Source organism: Rattus rattus, unplaced genomic scaffold (assembly GCF_011064425.1).
Source record: "Rattus rattus isolate New Zealand unplaced genomic scaffold, Rrattus_CSIRO_v1 PGA_scaffold_45, whole genome shotgun sequence".
Taxonomy (NCBI): Eukaryota; Metazoa; Chordata; class Mammalia; order Rodentia; family Muridae; genus Rattus; species Rattus rattus.
In genome coordinates, this window is record NW_022651162.1 from 91,294 (window position 1) to 104,264 (window position 12,971).

A 12,971-nucleotide genomic window follows, 5' to 3' on the forward strand; every position below is an offset into this window, starting at 1 on the left:
CTGTGGGCAATTCCATCCAACTTACCATTTAATTCAGGAATTACTTTACCAATAGCCGCCGCAGCACCTGTTGAAGTAGGAATAATAGAGGAAGCTGCTGATCTAGATCTTCTTAAATCACTGTGAGGAGCATCTTGTAGTCTTTGATCAGCTGTATAAGCATGAATTGTTGTCATAAATCCAGAGGCAACCCCAAATTTCTTATGAACTGCATCAATAATAGGAGCTAAAGCATTTGTTGTACAAGAAGCCGCTGAAATAACTTGATCATCTTTAGAAAGAGAATTATGGTTAACGTTAAACACAATTGTTTTTAAATCCCCTTTAGCAGGAGCTGAGATAACCACTCTTTTAGCTCCAGCTGCAATATGAGCTAAAGCTGAATCTTTATCTGTAAATCTACCTGTACTTTCAATAACACAGTCAACATTTAAAGCACCTCAAGGAAGAGCCTTTGGATCTCTTTCTGAACAAACTTTAACTTTTACTATTCTTCCTCCACAACAAGTTGTAAGAACAAGATGATCGTCTTGAACTTCAACTTTTCATCCTTTTAAAGGACCATGTGCTGTATCATATTTAAGCAAATGAGCTAAAGTTTTAGAATCAGTAAGATCATTAATTGCAACAACTTGAACATCGTCTCTAAGAAGCATCGCTCTGAAAGCTAATCTTCCAATTCTTCCGAAACCGTTAATTGCAATGTTTTTCATATTTCGTATTTTTAACAATCCAAAATTGTAATCTAAAAGCAATCATAAATTTCAAATTTTTTGAATAAATTAAACAAAAAATCAATCTCTTCTTTTGTATTTAAGGGAGATAAAGAAACCCTTATAAGCTTGACTGGATCAAGTCTTTCGGCAGATAATAAAGCACAAGAAAGACCCGTTCTAACCACTATTCCATTTTGAGATAAATAAAAGGCATAATCGTGTGCAGATATATCTTTTGCTGTTACTTCAAGCAAAAATATACAAGTCTTGGTTTCCTTATTTAAAAGTCTCACATATTGATTCTCTGGAAAATTATTTAGAAAATAATTATTTAATTCCTCAAGTATTGTTTGATTGGCTGCAGGATTGTATTTATCTAATGTTTGAATTCAAGCTGATATTCCTGCATAGTCCAAAGTGTAGCTTTTATATTTAAGAATGTAATTTTGTGCACTTAAGCCAATGCCGTACTCATTCTTAGAATAGATTACTCCTATACCATTTGGTCCATATATTTTGTGAGCAGAGAATACTACATAATCAAAAGGAAGTTTACTTAGATCCAATTCTCTGTAAACCACATACTGTGTGGCATCCAAAATCAATATTTTGGATTCAAAATTATTTTGCTTAAACACAAGATCCAAATCGAGCTCTACTCCTTCTAAATTTGAAAGTGGAGAGAATGACACTATTCCTGGACCTTGTGGAATTTCAAAACTAGACTTTTTTAAATCGAAAAAAATAGGTTTATTTCTAAAAAATTTAAATCAAGATCCATGATTGGATGCATGTTCCAAATTACTTAAATAAACAGGCATATTTGGATATTTTGAGGACAAAAAATAAGCTATTTCATTAAGTGCATATGTGGAATTAGGAACAAACGAAAAGCAATAAGGATCTACTTTAAAAATAGAAGACAATTTAGAAGCCAAGCCTTGAAGAAGATCAAGTTCTTCTTGATAGCCTCTTGTTTGATCAAATGCTTCTAGATAAAAATCTACAAATTCCTCAGATCTTACAGAAGTTGCTGAGTTATCAAAGTAGATTTCTACTTTACTTTTACTTCTTTGTGTGGAACAGCTTTTTTGCATCATTTGCAATATTTATTAAGTTCAAGTTTGTCCGGATCATTTTTTGGATTTTTAGAGGACAGATAACCAATTCTCTCACATTCCTTACATTTGAATCTAATCTTCAATTTTGGCATATTCGAACTATATTTTATTGATATGGTGGCTTTAGGCGGAATCGAACCACCGACACACGGTTCTTCAGACCGTTGCTCTACCGACTGAGCTATAAAGCCTACATGGCGGGCCTTACGGGATTCAAACCCGTGATCTCCACAGTGACAGTGTGGTGTGTTAGGTCTCTACACTAAAAGCCCAAAAATGGTAGCGGGGGTAGGATTTGAACCTACGACCTTCAGATTATGAGCCTGACGAGCTAACCAAGCTGCTCCACCCCGCGATAACAATCTACATATAAATAATAATAAATTTTTTTAAAAATATGGTGGAAGCTGAGGGATTCGAACCCCCGCGTACTTTCATACCTCTCAGTTTTCAAGACTGACCCCTTCAACCACTTGGGTAAGCTTCCTTGGTAGCAGGAGTGGGGATCGAACCCACGACATCCCGGGTATGAACCGGGCCCTCTAGCCAACTGAGGTATCCTGCCGAAATATGGTCGGGATAACAGGATTCGAACCTGTGACCTCTTGCTCCCAAAGCAAGCGCTCTACCAAGCTAAGCTATATCCCGATAAAAATGGTCTGTCTAATAAGATTCGAACTTATAACCTTCAGCTCCGCAAGCTAACGCTCTATCCTATTGAGCTATAGACAGATGGAGGTGTCTGTCAGACTCGAACTGACGATATGGAGGTTGCAGCTCCAGGCCTTTCCTCTTGGCTAAGACACCATTCTTATCCTTCTTATATGTTATTTGGTTTTTGAATATATAGGAGAATAATTGATATTTGGAATAGGAGCTCACTTTTTAGCTTTAATTAGAGAAATTTCATGCTTATAAGGGGAAACTAACACTTTCTTTCCCTTTTCATTTTTGTAAATTCAATAAGGAGTTTCCACAATTATTGGCTTCCCCACAAACAGTGGATCATAAGCTCAACCAAGTAATGTTTCAAACCCTATATGGCCATACTCAAAATTTGCATGCCTATCCTTTCTAGACCCTCTTTCATTCATAGAATCTCCAAGATGAAGAACTTTTATCCTATCTAAGCCTATCTTATTATCAAACTCTTCAAAAAAACCTGCTCTATCCCTTAAATCATATCCTGCATCATGCAAATGAACTGTATCCAAGCATACTGCAAGTTTTTCGTGCCCTCCACACCCAGAAATTATGGAAGCAATCTCCTCAAGTGTTTTACCTATTTGATTTTTTTTACCTGCCATAGTTTCTAAACAAATATAAACATTTAGATGTTCTATTCTTGTTAGAACCTTCTTCATGTTATTTACTAACCTTTCTATTCCCTCTTCTAGAGTTTGATTTATGTGATAGCCTGGATGCAGAACTAAATAGGGTATTCCCATTTCATGTGTTCTCTGTACTTCTAGAACTAAGTGATCTACATTGAAATCTTGATTTTCTGGCAGCGGATTAGCAAGATTAATTATGTAAGGTGCATGTACTACAGCATTTGAAAAATCAATTCCATGCTGTTTCCCTAATTCTATAGCTTCAGTAAGAAAGAATTCAGACACAGGAACTCGAGTTTTGTTGTGTGGAGGACCTGTAAAGATCATGAAAGAAGTCGCTCCATTATGAATACTCTCAGAGACAACTCCGAGCAAATATTTATTGGGTTTATTTAGAGATATATGTGATCCTAAGAGCAAATTAACAATATTGTTTTATAAATTCTAGAATAGTATCACAAGGCAGAAATACACATTCATATCTAGAAGGAAATTTCGAAAACTTCTTAAATAGAAGTAGCCGTTCAGGCAATATTTCCACAATCTTTGATCCCGACATAAATCTTCTAAAGTCCTCAAGAATACATAGAGCCTCAGTTATTGTTTTTCCATTAATAGTTTCTATAAGTGCATTCATAACTGCTCTTGAAAGCAAACAACCATTATGCCTAAATTTAATTCCATCCAAAACTGGATTCATTTTGGAAATATAGAAGCTAAATTCATCATCACAATCTCTGCTTTTTCTAACTTTAACAACTGTATTTGAAGCTGCAGAGCCTGTAAATTCAAAAGCTTTATTTTTTCCTAGATTAAAAATTTCCTTCTTACTCATTTCTTAAATTCAAATTTTTATTACTAATTATCAAAAATGAAACCAAAAAGGCACCAATTTGTCGAACATAGCTACATATTAAATTTTGTACGAATACAAGTCTTTTAGAAAAAGTTTGAAATAACGGTAGAGTTACTCGATTCACAATGCTTGTGAAAGTTCGAATAATTCAAGACTTAATTGAAGAAGTAACAGTCTTGTCTTTTGTATAGTGAAGTTTGAATCCTTTACTTTTTATAGAAATATCAAAATCATCCAAAAATGTAAATACTCTTTTTAGCCCCCTTCCTGTAAATTGATTACCTGACTGTAAAAATTTAAGAGTAAGTACAGCACAAACAGAAAGGATAAAGAATAAACAAGATACAAATCCCAGTATTAAGAAGGAATAAGAAAAAAAGCTACGCTCTAATCTTAGAAGGGCAAACGAACTACAGTTGTAAGAATTAAATCGACCATTTTTAAATATCAAATTACATGAAAATAATTATACAAAATTTTTATTCAGTATCTGAATTTATTTTTTTAATCACTATAGGTTCTCCAAAAGAATAGCCTGTTTTTTTATGAAATGCCTTTCTTAATTTCTGAAAATCAACCATTCTCCCAAGCGGAGTGTTGTTTTGAAGTTCTATATTTCTAACCACTAATTCCAATTCTTGCATAGATTTTGCCATTTCTAAAAGAGCTTCTTCAGAATACTTATCCCTTTCTTGTGGGAGATGAATTTTGTGCAATGTCTCTCATCACAATTTAGTTTTTAAGAATATTAATTCTTCGGGTCTCTTTGGTCCAAGCATGATATGAAAGTTTATCCTCAATTAAATGATAATGATTGTGGTATTTCTGTAACTCGTTCTCTTATTGAACATTTTTATAAAGTAGAGATTAGTCGTGAAGAACTTATAAAAAACTCAAATATAAACCAAAATGGACTTTCAATAATAAATCTTGAATTATTAAATGAAAAATACGGAATAAAGCTTGAATCTTATGAAATTAGTTTTGAAGAATTTAAAAAACACGAAACAAATCAATATTTTGTACTGCTAATACACATACATTCCCAAAATCATTTTGTTATTGGAAAAAAAGATAAGAAAGGAGTTCTTATTTATGACTCAGTTATTGGAAAATCAAGATTCTCATATAAACAATTACAAGAAGTATTTACGGGGATCTACATAACCGCAACCCCCTCTCAAACAAAATTAGAAATTGTTCCTGAACAAATACTTGAGAACAAGGACATATATGACCTTAAAAAAGTATGTTCTTTGTTGCTTGTAAATATTTGTGTATTTGGTCTTTCCCTCGTGACCTATTTCATGTTTAGGTACATATTCAAACAATTCACAAGTCATTTTGAACTAGCAAACATAAAAAATGCAATCTTAGGAATATCTCTTATTTATGTAATTTACCACTCGGGAGAATATCTAGAGAAATGTATTGCAATGCAACACAAAATTCACTATGCAAAATCCCTTTACCAATCTTTACTAAATTCCTTAGCAAATAAAAAGAATTCCTACTTACAAAAACTAGGTCGTAATCCCTTACTAAATGTAAAAACACACATAGACATAATTTCCTCTTATCATGCAGAATACATAAATAAATGATTAATAAGTATTCTCACACTAACCATATCTGGACTATTCATAATCCAAATAAATTTTTTATTTGTGACTCTAATAGTCTTTAGTTTATTTTTTCAAACATACTTACATAAATATTCTCAAAAAACCCAAAACCCTCTAATCACTCGAATTCTAAAACACCAAACAGAAAGCCAAGATCTAAGTCACAAACTTGAATCCTTTCTGGAAAACGAAGTCAATCTCTCTAAACTAAAAAATATTTCCCGATCTTGTAGTGATAATTACTTAAGAGAATTGCTTTACTGCCAAAATCTATTCACAAAAACCCAAGGAGTATCTCACCTAAACAACTTCTTCAACAACATACTATATGTTCTTCTATTCCTTTGCCTAGCCCTATTCTCCTCTTCGATAACTCCAGATTATTGATTACTTATAGGCTTTCTATATTCTCAAATAAATAAAGCAGCTTCTTCCTTGGTTGGTTACAAAATATTTAAAGAAAGATACATCCAATCTAAAAAGATATATGACCAGTTACTAAATGTAGACACAGTAAAAGAAAGCACACAAAACCTAAAACTCCCTCCTTATATAAAACTAAATAATCTAAACTTCGGAACAGGCCAGAAAATCATATTTAGGAATTTAAACCTCACAATTTTCCCCCATACTCTAATTTATGGTCCTTCCGGAATAGGAAAAACAATCCTCTACAAATTAATAAGTGGGAAAATTGGAACTCAAGGTAATTCAATATTCCTAGGAGAATCTGCACTTAGTTCCATAGAACCAAGCACTCTAAATAATTCTCTTATTTATCAAGTGAGTGATAGCTTCATAACAGAAGACACTAATTTTCAAAAATTGTTTACAAAAATATGCCCTAAGCTCCAAAATTCCGTATTAAAGCTATGTGAACTTATGAACCTAAATTTAAATCAAAGTCCAGAGAACTATAGTTCAGGTCAAAAACAATTCATAAACATATTAAGTCTTCTGCTTGTTTCAGACAAACTTCTTCTATTGGATGAAATAGCCTCACACATAAATGAAACAAACAGGAGAAAAATATTCGAAGTTCTTATTCCTTATATTGCTTCCAAAAACTTCCTTGTTTGTAGCGAACACTCTCTAGACCTTAAAGATCTGTTCCCAAATCACATAAATCTTGAAGAATATGTGAACACTAAATAACCAGTGTTTTCTATTTGTAGCTGCTTCCTCAGGAGTATTCCTTATGGGATACGCCATAAATATAGATTTGTATGAAAACAATCAACTCATACATTTAACCAACAATTCCTACTCAAAAATAGTCATGTCCACAAAAAGCCTTAAGCAATTAAATCTCAAACAGAATTCCTGATTTAAATACTACAAATCCGGAATAGAACTAAACAAGAAAGTCTTAAATATAGAAACACAAGGAGATACCAGTGTGGTTGTTCTTCAACAAGAAGCAAATTCCTTCCCAATTACAAATATTTCCTACAAAATCGGAAAAACAAATATTTGATCAGGAATTTTTAGCTAACTATTACTCCAAAAATGAATCAAGATTTAAATGTTTTTCAAATGAATATTTAGTGCCATTTTTATTAAGTTTTAAAGTTCCTTTAACTTTCGTATCAGTCGTATCAGATGCTTTTGTTTCAGAACAAGCTCTTACAAGTAATTCCTTATTTCATTTTTTAATATTATCTTGATTCTCATTAAGAAAATGATTCTGTAATTTAGTCTTTAAATTTGAATCCACATTGGCTTCACTTTGTTCAACAGTAATTTCGCAAGATCAAGTGTTTCCATCAGTTAAAGTAGAATCAGTTCCGGAACCATTTGCTGCAGTTATTGTTATTTTTTTACTAGAGGGATCTCCAACCGTAATCTTCACATCCTTTTCAATTACTTCTATTTCAACAGTTTTTAAATTTGATTTAACAAGAAAATCAAGTTGTGGATGTCCTTTAAATTTATAGTCCTCTCCTGTTTTCTCAAGAGTTAATTTTCCTATAACCTTTTCATTTTTAGGAGAATCTTCTTCATTTGATCTATCTCTATCTTTTGAACAAGCCCTTACTAAAAGATTCCTAATTTCCTGTTGTTTTTTCTTTTCTCAATTTTCAACTCTAGCATCAGTTATAGGTAAATTATCTTTTATGTTTTTTACTAATTCTTGAATTTTTGTATCCTCTGATTCTTTTAACACTGTGATTTTGCAAGATCATCCATAACCACTAGTTAATTGAACATCTCCATTTGAAACAGCAGAAACAGTTATTATTTTGCTATTACTGTCTGTTCCTTTAGAAACAGTAAATTTCAAATCCTTCTCTAGAACTTCTCTTTCTACTGCATATAAAGTCATGTGATCCCAAGCTAAATAAGCAGCAGCAGGTCCACCTATAGATATTGTCCCCAATCCTCCAAGCCCTGCTTTAGCGGTTGTAGATAATGCCATGTGTTTTTATTTAATTAAGCTGCTGGTTGTGTTTCTGGTTGTGGTTTTTGTAATTCTCCACTTAATAATTTATTTAATGAAGTTTCCACGAACTTCCAAGAAGAATCTTGTTTTGTGTAATTCACAATAACTACACTTTTCATTTCACTAATTGTTGTTTTGATTCTGTTGTTTGCACAACTTTTCACAAAACCTTGCTTAATCCCTGCCTCTTTCAATTTACTTTTCATTTCGGTTTCTAAAGTGGTTTTTGCATTTGATCAATCATCCGATATTCCTGAATTATTACTATTATCGAATTTTCCTCTAACTTCACAAGTTCAAGTCCTTTGCTGCTCTCCAGACAAAACAAAAGATGCAGAAACAATTGATTTAGAAGTATCGCTACTGTTTGATGTTAAACCTGTTATTTGCCATTCAGAAGCCAAGATTTGTTGCTCAAAAGAAGTTTCTGATAGTTTCTGATAAGTAGCAGCTGAAACTGCTAAAACTCCCACAGCAGACGTTGTACCTAGTCCTACTGTTACAGCCAATTTAGCCATAAAAGTAATTACCTACAGTATTTCAAGAAATCTCTTTCTTCTGTAGTGTATTGAGCTTCATTGGATGTTCAGTTGTTATTTGGGAATCACTTACAGTATGCACCTAATCTATCCACATACTTCACATCCCTAGCTTTTGCAAAATCTGTAACCCGTTTTCAAAAATGTACATTTTTAGAAGCTTCAAAATTTCAGTTAGCACTACTATTTCTAGCCATAGCAACATAATTTTGTTTATTTCTCTTAAATTTCTCTCTAGATAACTCTGGTCTTCTGCAGTTGATTCTTACAAAATCATCATTAGCTTTTTTAAATGCATCCATTCCTTCTCCAATTTCTGAGATACTTGTGTTGAATATAGCTCTACATTTGCCTTTATATAATTCCAGAGTGGCATTATCCAAAGTTCTGTTATTTGCTTTTAAAGTTCTTCATCACAAAGTGTTATCTGCTGAATTAGCATCTAGCAATCTTGAGAATCGTTTTGCTAAATCGGTTATGTACTTAGGATCTTCATATGTCTGTTGTTTAATTTCTCGAATAAAAGATGCTTCTTCTGTTCTATCTTCTTCTATTTCCTCCTCAGATACATCTTCAAATTTATTTTCTGACTCTTCAATATTTTCTGCATAATTCTTCTTTAAAGTTACTGCTAAAGTAGTTGCTGTAGCAGTAACTACAGTAGTAGCTCCCAATAATACTTTAAATCCAAGAGAACTTAAACTTCCAAATAAAGATGTCATGATAATTTATAAAACTTCCTGCAGTATACACATAACCACTCCCAAAAAATTAAAAAATATAACTTTTTAGGAGAAAAAATGAATCTAAGTAATACTAAAACTCCATTAAAATTATAAAGTTAGTTGTTTAAAAAAATCAATAGTAAATTGAAATTACATTGTTCAATTCAAACTAAGACTTAGTTAATTCTTACTAAGTTGCATTTAAAGAATAGGTTTAAGCCTTAAAAAGGCTTGCCTATGTTTTACAAATCTAAATAAGTAATTAAATAAATAAAGATGTGGGGGAAAATAGTAGGTTGTATATGTTTTGGTTTAGCCTTTAGTTTGGCTATAGGGCTACTTGTTAAGGAAAAACTTGCAAATAATGCTGTATATGAGAACGAAAAAAGCTTAGTTATAAATTCAAAAGAAAATTAAGAAGGTTTCTCGCCTTCTAATGTTTCTGAGATCTCTGAAATTAATAAATTTAAATCGCTATCTTCTGTAAATAGATCGCTCTTATTTAATTTCAATATCTCTTGATCATTTTCAATAAATGTTATGCTGTCAATATCTTTACAAGATTCAGTAGTGTACACTCATGCTTCTGTGGGATATTCTCTAAAGAAACACACGCTTGGAGCTTTTTCTCCATCTCCTAAAATTTTTCAAATTTCTTGAACATTCTCGTCCCCTTCATCCAAATCTGTAAATCCTTGTTGACTCATTTTGTAATCATGAACAATTTTGTCCATATAGTCTGCTTGTAGGCTTGTTCCTACATAACTTCCCGCAGCCACAAAAACAAAAATATCTTTTCTAATGCCCAAGAGCAATTACAAAAGTTAAATTTAATAAAGTTAACTTTTGTTTTTAAGAAATTTTTTATACAAATCAGGTCTTTTTAATTTTGTAATCCTTTTTCTTTCTTCAAATCTATATTCTTCTATAGCTTTATGATTTCCTGTGAGATATACCTCCGGAACTGTTTGACCCTCAAATTCTTGTGGTCTTGTATATACAGGAAAATCAAGCAAGAAATCATCAAACGACTCCACTTGAAGAGATTGCTGATTAATTACTCCAGGAACTAATCTTGTCATACTATCCAACAAAACTAGAGCAGATAATTCCCCCGAGGTAATTACATAATCCCCGATGGAAATCTCTTGACTTATATAAGTCTCTATTCTAGCATCCACTCCCTCATAATGTCCACATATAAGAACTATGTGTTCATGCTTACTCACAAGCTCACGAGAAAGTTCTTGCTTAAGTGGAGTTCCTGTGGGTGTAAGTAAAACTATGTGTTTATCAAGTAGATTATGAGTTCTAAGTAAGGAAACTATGGGATCAATCTTAAGAACCATTCCCGAATCCCCCCCATATGCATAATCATCTACTTGCTGAAATTTTGTGGTTCTTATGTTTAATACCTCTACTTCTATGAAATTCTTCTCTATAGCTCGTTTTATGATTGAAGAAGAAATATAAGATTCTATAACCTCCGGAAACAAAGTAAGGACAGTGAATTTCACTGTATAAGACCTTATTTTTTAAGTCTTCTAAGTTTTTCTGTAAGTCCCTTATATTCTCTAAGATAGAACAAGTTTGCTCTTCTTGCATGAGCCACACTATCTACTTTAATATCCTCCACTAGAGGAGAGTGTAAGAAAAATCGTTTCTCTACCCAAGTATCATCAAACTTTTTTCTAAGAAGTACATTATGTGTGAATTTATTCTTATGATGGTTACTAATAACCATACCTTGAAATTTTTGAATTCTGGACTTTTTACCCTCAGTAATTCTTTCTGAAATAGTAAGAATATAGCCAGATCTAATTTCTGGAATGTCCTTCTTAAATTGAAAAGAGCCTATGTAGCTATCCAATCCCTCTTTATTCATGTTTTGTTTGTTCTACAAGTCTAAGTACAGCATCAGAAGGTTGTGCTCCTTGAGAAACATATTTATTGTAAAGTTCAAAATTTATTTTTGTTTCTTTGCTAAATGGATTGTATGTTCCTATAAGGTCTAGATATGCTCCATCTCTTTTCTTTCTTGAATCAAGAAGAACAATCCTGTAAGCCGGAGAGGCCTTTCTCCCCATTCTTGAAAATCTTATTCGTAACATTTTAAGCCTCGTCTTCCCTCTCTCGAGTGTACATCAAATATTTAATGTTAACTAAGTTTTTATAAAAAAGAAATTTAACCATAAATGAAACTGGTCATGTAAATGGTAGCATTATGTCCAACACAAACACCGCAAACAAAATTCTAGGAAGTTGATCAAACAATTTTGAAAGATCTTTATTTTTATGCCTGCTCATAATTTTGTTTGCCTTCTGGAAAATCCTGTACATAGATCAAATTTTCCTTAAACCAACAACAGCTAACAGAAATGCAAGTACAAAATAGATTGGTAAGCTAATAGGTCCTACGGAATATTTTTTAAGTGCTGATGAAAAAAATAAAGGAATAAGAAGTAAATTACATAGAACAATAAAAGGGGCTTGAAATATAGATCAAAACTTGATCATTCCATCACTCTTATCAAAAATCCCTAAAAATATTCCCTTATCCGCCATCTTCCTCTACTTCACCATCAATATTTTCTTGTTCTTCAACTGATTCTTTTCTAATTGTCTCAGACTCTATTTTTTCTTTCTCCTTTTTTGCTTCTTCTAATGTTTGAAATTCTACTTCCTCTTCTGGTTCAACAGGGGCATTCTGCTCCTCCATAAATATTTCTAAAGAGGATTTTGTTGTAATTTTAGTCTTTTCATAAAGCCCCTCTCTGATCAAGAAACTATAAAAGGGATCATCCTCTATATCCCTCATAGAAGGTATTTTTTCTCCTTTCAAAATCAATCTTCTAAGTTTTTTTACTGAACGCCTGAATATACGGTAAACCACTCAGAAATAAATCTTTAGAGGAAAAGTAATAAGACTAGTGATTAAAGGCAAATCAAGAATTCATATAAGTTTGGACATAAACCTTAAGTTCTTATAAGAAGTTGCTAAGGCAGGAACTTTAAGAATGTCCTCATATTCCTTCATTGTGGATACCAGTAGCGAATTCTTGCTGGCACCCCTCACAAGAAAAATAAAGAAAATTAGTGCACAAAAAATAGCTACAGCTGTAGCAAATTTAGGACTTGAATTAGCTCAAATACAAAGCCCTATGGAACAAGCTCAAATCAATATAGTTCTTCATAATCAAGACCTTATGGTCCTTTTTATAACTTTTATAAATAAATTTAAAGACTCTATATCCTTTAAAGACATACATTAAGTAAATAAAAAATGCTAAGTTGTTTCTTCTGATTGTGTGATTGTTTCAAGTTGTATTGGCGATTGTCTTTTTTCAGAGGAGCCCGATTTAGATGTGTTTGATGTTTGATTAGAAGAAGTAAATTTTTCGTGATTATCCGGTAAAGGATCTTGACCTGAAGCTGAATAAGGGGCAAGCAAAAAACTTCCCAAAAGAAGGGAACAACACACTCCAAAAATAGCCCCCAAATTCATAAATTACTCTACTTCACTCAATTCTTTAGTAATTTTCTTAACCCTTTTGGTTTTCTTTTTAGATTCTGATGCTGGCTTTCCCGTAATCATGTCTATTGGTTGAAGTA

At 32.4% G+C, this 12,971-nt stretch overlaps 6 non-coding genes across 6 annotated transcripts; all 6 read right to left on the bottom strand.

Moving 5' to 3' along the window:
• Positions 1-1,955: 1,955 nt before the first annotated feature.
• Trnaf-gaa lies at positions 1,956-2,028 on the bottom strand. The gene has a single exon. It is a non-coding gene; the product is annotated as a tRNA-Phe (tRNA).
• An 89-nt stretch (positions 2,029-2,117) lies between these two features.
• Trnam-cau lies at positions 2,118-2,192 on the bottom strand. Its single transcript has one exon. It is a non-coding gene; the product is annotated as a tRNA-Met (tRNA).
• A 46-nt stretch (positions 2,193-2,238) lies between these two features.
• Trnas-uga lies at positions 2,239-2,324 on the bottom strand. The gene has a single exon. It is a non-coding gene; the product is annotated as a tRNA-Ser (tRNA).
• Positions 2,325-2,328: 4 nt separating this feature from the next.
• On the bottom strand, positions 2,329-2,402 carry Trnam-cau. Its single transcript has one exon. It is a non-coding gene; the product is annotated as a tRNA-Met (tRNA).
• A 9-nt stretch (positions 2,403-2,411) lies between these two features.
• Positions 2,412-2,485, bottom strand: Trnap-ugg. The gene has a single exon. It is a non-coding gene; the product is annotated as a tRNA-Pro (tRNA).
• A 10-nt stretch (positions 2,486-2,495) lies between these two features.
• On the bottom strand, positions 2,496-2,569 carry Trnar-gcg. Its single transcript has one exon. It is a non-coding gene; the product is annotated as a tRNA-Arg (tRNA).
• Positions 2,570-12,971: the final 10,402 nt, after the last annotated feature.